Source organism: Micromys minutus (assembly GCF_963924665.1).
Source record: "Micromys minutus genome assembly, chromosome: 7".
Taxonomy (NCBI): domain Eukaryota; kingdom Metazoa; phylum Chordata; class Mammalia; order Rodentia; family Muridae; genus Micromys; species Micromys minutus.
In genome coordinates, this window is record NC_137976.1 from 17,660,384 (window position 1) to 17,668,920 (window position 8,537).

Genomic DNA, 8,537 nt, shown 5'->3' on the forward strand with positions numbered 1-8,537 from the left:
GCTCCATGAATATCTTTGCCTTCTTTTTGAATGGCTAGGCTCCTGTAGAAGGCTCGGCAGGGCTTTTCTACCGCCCCTGTATACACTAGACATTTAAAATACGGCTACAGGCTTAACAAATACATGGGGCTGTTCTCCTTGCGATTATGAGTCATCCCAGCCCTGAACTTAGCCCACGAGGACAAGAGAACTTTAAAAGTGGGACTGGTTGACTAAATGAATAGGAGTGGCTCTTGGAAATTAGGGATCTGAAGAGCCAATTGAGTCCTGTCCTGCAACTCTCCCAAGCTGTTATCATCAGACTTCTCCTTGCTGTCCTTGGTTGCTCTTCCCAGATCATTGTTTTTAACTGTAGAGATGTTGTAATTCACAAGAGCCACATATTAGGAGATAGAAAACAGAAAAACAAACAAACAAAAAGGGCTTAATAGCCAAGAGCTGGGGTCTGGGTGGGCAAGTTATTTATTAGTGAAAGTGAAATCATGCATTTGAAAAAAATGCTTGACAGGGCTGGAGAAATGACTTAGCAGTTAAGAGCAATGGCTTCTCTTCCAGAGGTCCTGAGTTCAATGCCCAGCAACCACATGGTGGCTCACAACTGGCTGTAATGTGATCCGGTACCCTCTTCTGGTGTGTCTGAAGACAGAGACACTGTATTCAAATATATAAAAATAAGTAAATCTTTAAAAATAAATGCTTGGCACCTCGCAGAGCGCATAGGAAGTGCTCAGCAAGTAGCAGATAATAAAGGAATATTGGAAATGGCTTCTTGCTTATCGAACCAGAAAAGAGAGAAGGCAGGTGTGGAGGTTTCATACGAATAGTCCCCAGAGGCTCATATACTTAAATGCTTAGTTACCAGGGAGTGGCACTTTTTGGAAGGATTAGAAGTATTGGGGACCGCAGCCTTTTGGAGTAGGTGTGGCCTTACTTGAAGGAGGTGTATGGGGGTCAGGCTTTGAGGTTTCCAAAAGCCCATAAGACACTGTCTCTCTCTTACCTCTTCTGCCCCACCCCACCCCCTCTCCTTACAGATCAAGATATAGCTCTCGGCTGCTTCTGCATCATACCTGCCTGTCTGCATGCTCCCTGCATGATTATGGACTGAAACTGTAGACAAGCCTCCAATTAAACGCCTGATTTTGTAAGAGTTGCCTTTGCCATGGTGTCTATTCATAGTAACAGAACAATAACTGAGACAGAAGAATAAACAGACTTGAGGTTAAGCAGGTTCCTGCGGGGAGGGGGGAAAAAAGTATAGTCCACAAGGAGGTGCGCTACTCTGCTAAAAAGCTTAAAGAGTTTGTTAATTCAGTCAAGCAGAAGTCTGGGGGTGGATGTTAAGTGGGGGGGGGGGCTGAGACAATGGTAGAAGGAACATAAAAACTAGATTGGGCTGAGTTTACTGATAAACTGAACGGGGATTCTAGGTTTAATACCGAAGCTTTGTACAGTTAACAAAGACCGAATGGTTGGCTGAAGCATTTGTCAAAAGATGGCGCACTAAAAAGAACTTGGAGATTCCCAATATCTGTTGGCTTCGTGTTGAGGAAGGGATTTTTAGATTCGGGGAAATTGCTGTGCTAGAGCGAGTAACTGTGTCAAACCTTATGTTCCACAGTGGCAAGGTCCACGAGACATGCCCTTCGGTAGTCTTTAAGCTGCAAAATTGTGAGAGGGCACCAGCCATTCGAAGAGCTTTGTTGTCAGCCTTAGGGCGGAGACACACAGCTGCTCAGCTGGATGAATTAAATGCAGTGGGTTTAATTAGGCTCTGAGGTAACAGACTTTCCAGAAGCAATGTGATCCTAGTCAGACAGCACAATCAATGGCAATGTCTGTAATGGCCTGACCCATAATGGTCAGCACACGGTCCATCGGATACTGGTTCCGAACTGATGCTAATTCCAAGAGACACCCCAAAGCACTGTGGTCCTCCAATGAAAGTAGGAGCTTAGGAAGATCAAGTGATTAATGGAGTTTTTGGAGGAGTCTGACACATAGTAGGTACAGTGGGTCATCCTGTGGTTACTTCCCCAGAATATATAGTTGGAATAAATACGCTTAGAAATCAGAATTCTCATATTGGTTTCCTGACCAGAGAAAGGAGGGGGATTGTGGTTGGAGAGGTTAAACGGACACCTTTAGAGTTGCCTGTCACAGGGGAAATAGTGAATTAAGAAACGCGTTATTCTAGGAGAAGTTCCAAAACTTAGTGCCACCATCAAACAGTTGAAATATGCAGGGGTGATGGTTCCTACTGTATCTCCTTTTAATGCTCTGTACCGTTCTGGTCAGTGCAGAGACAATGAATTGGCTGGTTGTCAGGGACTTGGAAAGAGCATGATTGGAGAATTAGTGTGAAAACCATCTGGGGAAGAAGTATGTGGATAGATTGCTCCACATGGGCAAAAGATGTGACGGGACCGTGCCCCGTGTAAATGCTCATCAACATATATATAACTTCAGCTGAAGAGGAGTTCAAGAAACAAGTAGATAGGATGGCCCATTGTGTAGACAGTTAGCTTCTTTGCCCAGCCACGGGCCCATGAACAATGGGGCCATGATAACAGAGACAGAGATAATGTATGTGCGGAACCAGCACGGGCTTCTACTGACCAAGGCTGGCATGGTTACAGCTACTGCTGGGTCTTTTCTGCCAACAGCAAAGACCAACACTGAGCCCCAGATATAGCACTGTTCCCCTGGGGTAACCAGCCAGTGACCTGGTGGTAGGTTGGACCACTTCCTCCATGGAGAGGACAATCCTTTGTCATTACTGGAGTAGATAATTACTCTGGTTTTAGATTTCTCCTTTCTACCAAAACTACCACCCATGAACTTACAGAATGCCTTACTCACTGGTTATAAAATCCACTTGTCTTACCATTTTCCACACCATCTTAAAACAGCTGGCATTACAGAAAAAGAAAATGGCCTTTCGCAGATATAATTACAGCCCCAGATAGGTGACATCATCCTAGAGGGCTGGGACAAGGTTTTCCAAAAGGTTGTAGATGCTTTGAATCAGGGTCCAAAACATCTATGGTATGCTTTCTCCAATAGCCAAGGTCCATAGGTCCAGGAATGGAGAGGTAGAAAATTGAATAGTTCCACTCACCATTACCCTACTGACCCACTAGAAAAATTTCTCTTTCCAATAACTTTAATTTCTGCTGGCCTCGAAGTTTGGGTTCCAAAGCTTGGTGTACTCCGGCCAGGACCCACACCAAACATTCCATTGAACTAGAAGTTCAGACTTCCCTCTGGCCACTTGGAGCTTCTGATGCCCTTAAGCCAACAACAAGCTAAACAGGGAATAACTGTGTTAGGAGGGATGATTGGTTTAGATTACCAGAGGGAAATTAGATTGCTTCTCCAGACGGAGGTATGAAAGAATATGTCTGGAGTGTAAGCAGTCCATTAGAATGTCCCGTGGTACTAACACGTCCTGTGATTAAAATCAATCAAAAACTACAATAACCTTATCTCGACAGGATGACAAAGAGCACAGACCTGTCAGGAAGGAAGCCGTAGGCCACTCCTGAGGAAAAGAGCCAAGGAGGAAACACTGAAAGGAGAGTAGAGGAAGACAGAAAGAAGCTTAGGGTGAGGACCCGGTCATAAAAACAAGGATTATTTGACATTTGCATTTTGTGACACTTTCTTAATGTGTTCAGACAGATATTTGTGTCTTCTTTCCATGATGTATGCACCATGTACTATAACATCAACTCAGAGAATATCAGTGGACATCATATTTGAGTTTGGGATCCTAAAAGAATACCCCTCAAGGGACATTGCCACCTATTCTAAACTTAAAATGCATTTATATGTGGGATGGTCATGTCATGTTAGGTGTAACGACGACATGGTTATTGTTTATGTTTGGAACTTAAACATGACATGAGGGGATATTGTTGTGCATCAAGTTGACAAGGGGTGGGTTTGTGATGGCCATTCTTGCTTGTTAACTTCATCTAGAATTAACCAGATGGCCGGACATACCTGTGAGGGGTGTTTTTCTTAAATTATTTTAAGTTGGAAGATCCACTTCTTTTTTTTTTTTCTTTATTTTTTTCTTTTTTGTTTTTATTGGATATTCTCTGTATTTATATTTCTAATGTTATCTCCTTTTCCCCTACTCCCTCCCTCTTCCTCCCCCCCCTTGCTTCCATGAAGGTGCTCCCTCTTCCAACCACCCTCTCCACCTCACTGCCTTGGCATTCCCCTACACTGGGAAAACCTGTCTTCATTGGACCAAAGGCCTCTTCTCCCACTGATGCCAGACAATGCCATCCTCTGCTGCATATGCAACTGCAGCCATGGGTCTCTCCATATGTGCTCAATGGTTGGTGTTTTAGTCCCTGGGGGCTCTGGAGGGTTTGGTTGGTTGATAATGTTCTTCCCATGGGTCTTCTTTTTTATTTTTTTACCACAATATAATACAATATAATAAGATAAAAATAAGGCAAAGCAACAGAAGAAAAAGAGTCCTAGAGATGGCAAAAGAATCTGGTTTACATACTGCAAACTTTCCACATAAGCTGCAAGCTGTTATATATTCGCAGAGGACCTGATGCAGACCCTATACTGACTGCCTCAGTCTGTGAGTTCATCTGAGCTTTGCTCTGTTTGTTTAGAGGACTTTATTCTCCTGGTATTCTCCATCCCCTCTGGCTTTTATGGCCTTTCCTCCTCCTTTAGATGAGTTCCAAAGGGAGGAGTTTGATGAAGGCACCCCGCTTAAAGATGTATGTTCCAAGGAGGAAGACCCACTTCTAATCCAGATCTTAGAGGAGGGAAGATATTCCTTTCATCCAGATCTTCTGAGGAAGGAAGGTCCAACTTTGATCTGGACCACACCTGTGACATCATGGGTGGTACCATTCCCGGGCTTGTGCTCCTGGGTTCTGTAGGAGAGCAGGCTGAGCGAGCCAGAAGGAGCGATCCAGTAAGCAGCACTCTTCCGAGCACTCCAGGTTCCTCCTGTTTGAGTTCCTGTCCTGATTTCCTTCAGTGCTGACCGGTGGTTTGGAATAAACCTTTCCTTCCACACAGTTGCTTTGCTCTTGATGTTATCTCACAGCCCTGACTATGACAGTGACTTGCAGTCCCACCCCTCTGTCTGTTAGACAGGCAATTCCGATGGCTTGCCCTCGGGGACCTAGCAATTACTTAGGACAGGACCTGCCAACAGGACCTGGAGGCCTCCAGGTGCAACTGCCCTGTGCTGTGAATAAAGGACCTGCTCACTTTCTTTCTTTCTCCATGTGTTCCCTGTGTCCCCTCTATCTCTTTTCTGCTGGCACCCCCTCTTTTCTCTGCCCTCTCTCTCTGTGTCTTCTTGTCTCTGCTCCTGCCTGTCTGCCTCTATTCCTTTCCCAGACCCCTACTCCTCTCCCTCCCCCCAATGAACCTCCTTCACACCAGAACTGTTGCATCTCAGGGTCACACCTTGGCATGGGCTGGCCAAAGACACCCCTCCCCTCCATGCACCCTGGAACCCCTACACTCTGGCACCCCCATCCCTCCCACCCCCGCATGGCCGCATTCTATTTTGTAATGCTGTGATGTTTCCGTCCCTTCCCGATGCCCTGAACCTTGGAAGCCCAGCTGAACTCTGTGGTTGTTTTAGGTATGACACAGCTCTCTGCCTCTGCCACCAGGAGTTGTTTTTACCCTTCTGTAATTATTATGTCATGGTGTGGTGGGATTTGGGGTGTGTATGTAGAGAGAGAGAGAGAAATATATGCTCCAAGTTACTATTGGTAATTAATTTCGGATTAAAATAATCTGTGGTTGCTAACTAGCAAGAGAATATTCAGTACTAAATTGAAGCCCAAACAACTCTTTCTCTGTCTCCATCTTCTTCTCTCTCTCTCTCTCTCTCTCTCTCTCTCTCTCTCTCTCTCTCTCTCTCTCACACACACACACACACACACACACACACACCACAAAAAAAAAAGGATATAATTTATGGACTTATTCAATAAAGTCTGATAAACTCTGACAAACTCTGCAAACGTGTCCAGGTGTGGTGTATTCGCAGTGAGAGAGAGAGAGAAAGAGGAAAGAGAGAGGGAGGAAAGAAAGAGGGAGGGAAGAGAGAGGGAGGGAAGGGAAAGGGAAGGAGTTCTGTAATAGTTTCCTCCCAGATTAAAACATTCCAGCCTACAAAACCTTTCAAAAGAAGGTTAAGAACTGAAAATAGCTTCAGGAAGTCTCTGAAACTGACCAGACTCACTGTGCCCCTCCCTTCCAGAGTAAGAAATAAGATCTGAGAGGTCCCAAACAAGAAGAAAGCTGAGCTGCAAAGAGGTTTCTCAGATAAGCCAACCACAAGACTCAGCTGAGCTTAACTGCAGACTCTCAGAGGAACAAAGTCTCAAGGTAGACTCTGAGACAGATCAGCAGCCTGCAAGAGATGTAAATCAAGTCAGAGGCCCCCTCCCCATCCCTGGATCAGGCTCTCTCTAACCTGCTGAGCTGCCTGCAGGCTGTGTGTGCAGTGTGCCATCACCCACATTCGGATGGGTTCTGGTGATGCAGCTGTCTTTGAGTCGCTTCTGCTCTGGTAAGTAACCCTCCTAAAATGCCTTGGCTTACTAAACTGCACCTTGGTGGTATCTGGGCTTTGATCTAGTGTCAGTTTCCATTCAGGGTGAGTAGACTTGAGTATTTCCCGGGGCAAAGTTTTCTTACGCAATAGCGTGTGCCTCTCCAAAGCCTGAGCTTCCCACCACTAGTTCTAGTTTAACATGATGTGTATAGAATTCTAGCTTACCCAAAGGAGGACAAGCATATTGTCAAGACCATGTGAACAGCATCTACAGACCATTAGCCGAGGACACAGACCTTTTACTGTAGAGTTGCAGATGTGTAATAATTGAGTTTGAATTTTTTACTCACAACCTTACATTTTGTGAAATTATGCCACGAAATCTAAGTGTGGAAGCCGTTTGGATCCATTTCACAGCTGTGGGAAGTTTTCTTACGATTGACTTTTATGGTAGTTGTGCCAACTAACTTTAAGTCAGCTTGACACAGGCTAGTGTCATCTGTGAGGAGGGAAACCCAACTGAGAATAATATCTCCATAAGACTAAGCTATAGGCAAACCTGTAGAAGATTTTCTTAATCAGTGATCGATGGGGGAGATACCAGCCCATTGTGGGTGGTGCCATCCTTGGATGGGTGGTCCTGGACTCTATAAAAAAGCAGACTGAGCAAGCCAGTAAGCAGCACTCATCCACGGCCTCTACACCAGTTCCTGCCTCTAAGTACCTGCCTTGTTGGAGTTCTGTCCTGATTTCCCTTTAGTGGTGAACAGTGATGCAGAAATAAAGTCAAATAAACCCCCTTCCCTCCAAGTTTCTTTGGTCATGTGTTACATCACACCAAAGATAACCCTACTGAGACAGTAGCATTTATTTGTTATAATGTTTCCCTGTTATCTCCTGTGATAGAAAATAAAACCACTCTGCAGGAACCATGTTGGTCTCTTACTCCAGTAAGTCTTAGAAATTAATTCAAAGAGACACTTAACTTCTTTGATTCTTTTTCCTGATACTTTTCAAAAAATAGTCCTCATGTTTTAAACTACTGAGATGGGTATTCGCATAGCTATTAGGTATGTCTCCTATTCTGACTATTTCTAGAAGTTAATTTATATCATCTGAGTACATAGTAGGCTCCCCATCATTTGAATGGGACACATTCTATATCATGTTGATGATTCACATATTCAAACAAATTTTTGCACCTTGTCATACCTTTAAGAACGTATATTTTAATTTTTATTTATTTATTTTTATGGGTATGGGTGTTTTATCTGCATGTATATCTGTATCTCGTGTGAGCTTGGTGCCCATCAATGCCAGGAAGCAGTTTCAGCTCCCCTGTGACTGGAACTGCTAATGGTTGTGAGCCTCTGAAAACACAGCTAGTGTCGTTAACTGCCGAGCCATCTGGACAACCTCTAGAATTTTTTTATGCAAATGTTACCAGTGATCAGGCATATAACTCCAGTAACATGGGAGGTAGGGGTAGAAGAATCAAGAATTCCAGGTCATCATCAGATACATAACAAGTTCGAAGCCACCCACATACTACATGAGACCTTGTATCAACCCCTCATCTCAAAATAGATTTTACAAAATCAGTTGTATACTTCTTTATATTAAAGGATACAAAAATCTGAGAGCATTTAACTTTTTTAACCTAAATTTAATTAAGAAAGGAACAGTTTATCTTATTTAGGGGACAGTTGTTCTTCAAAAGTTATATAAAGTTACTTTTTAGACTCTGGATTGTGACTAAGTTTTCACATAAATATTAAATAAAATTATGCAGGTAAGTGATACTGTTAATGACACCTTAACCTGCCTTTCTGCCTGTCAGCTTAGAAGTCACGCCTCCTGGAAACTGTAGTGTAATAATCTCATTAATTCTGGAATGCACAATTTACTCATTGTCTTCTATACTCAAACCAAACAAGCAAATGATATGCAAGCATTATATGGGTTTCTCTGTCAT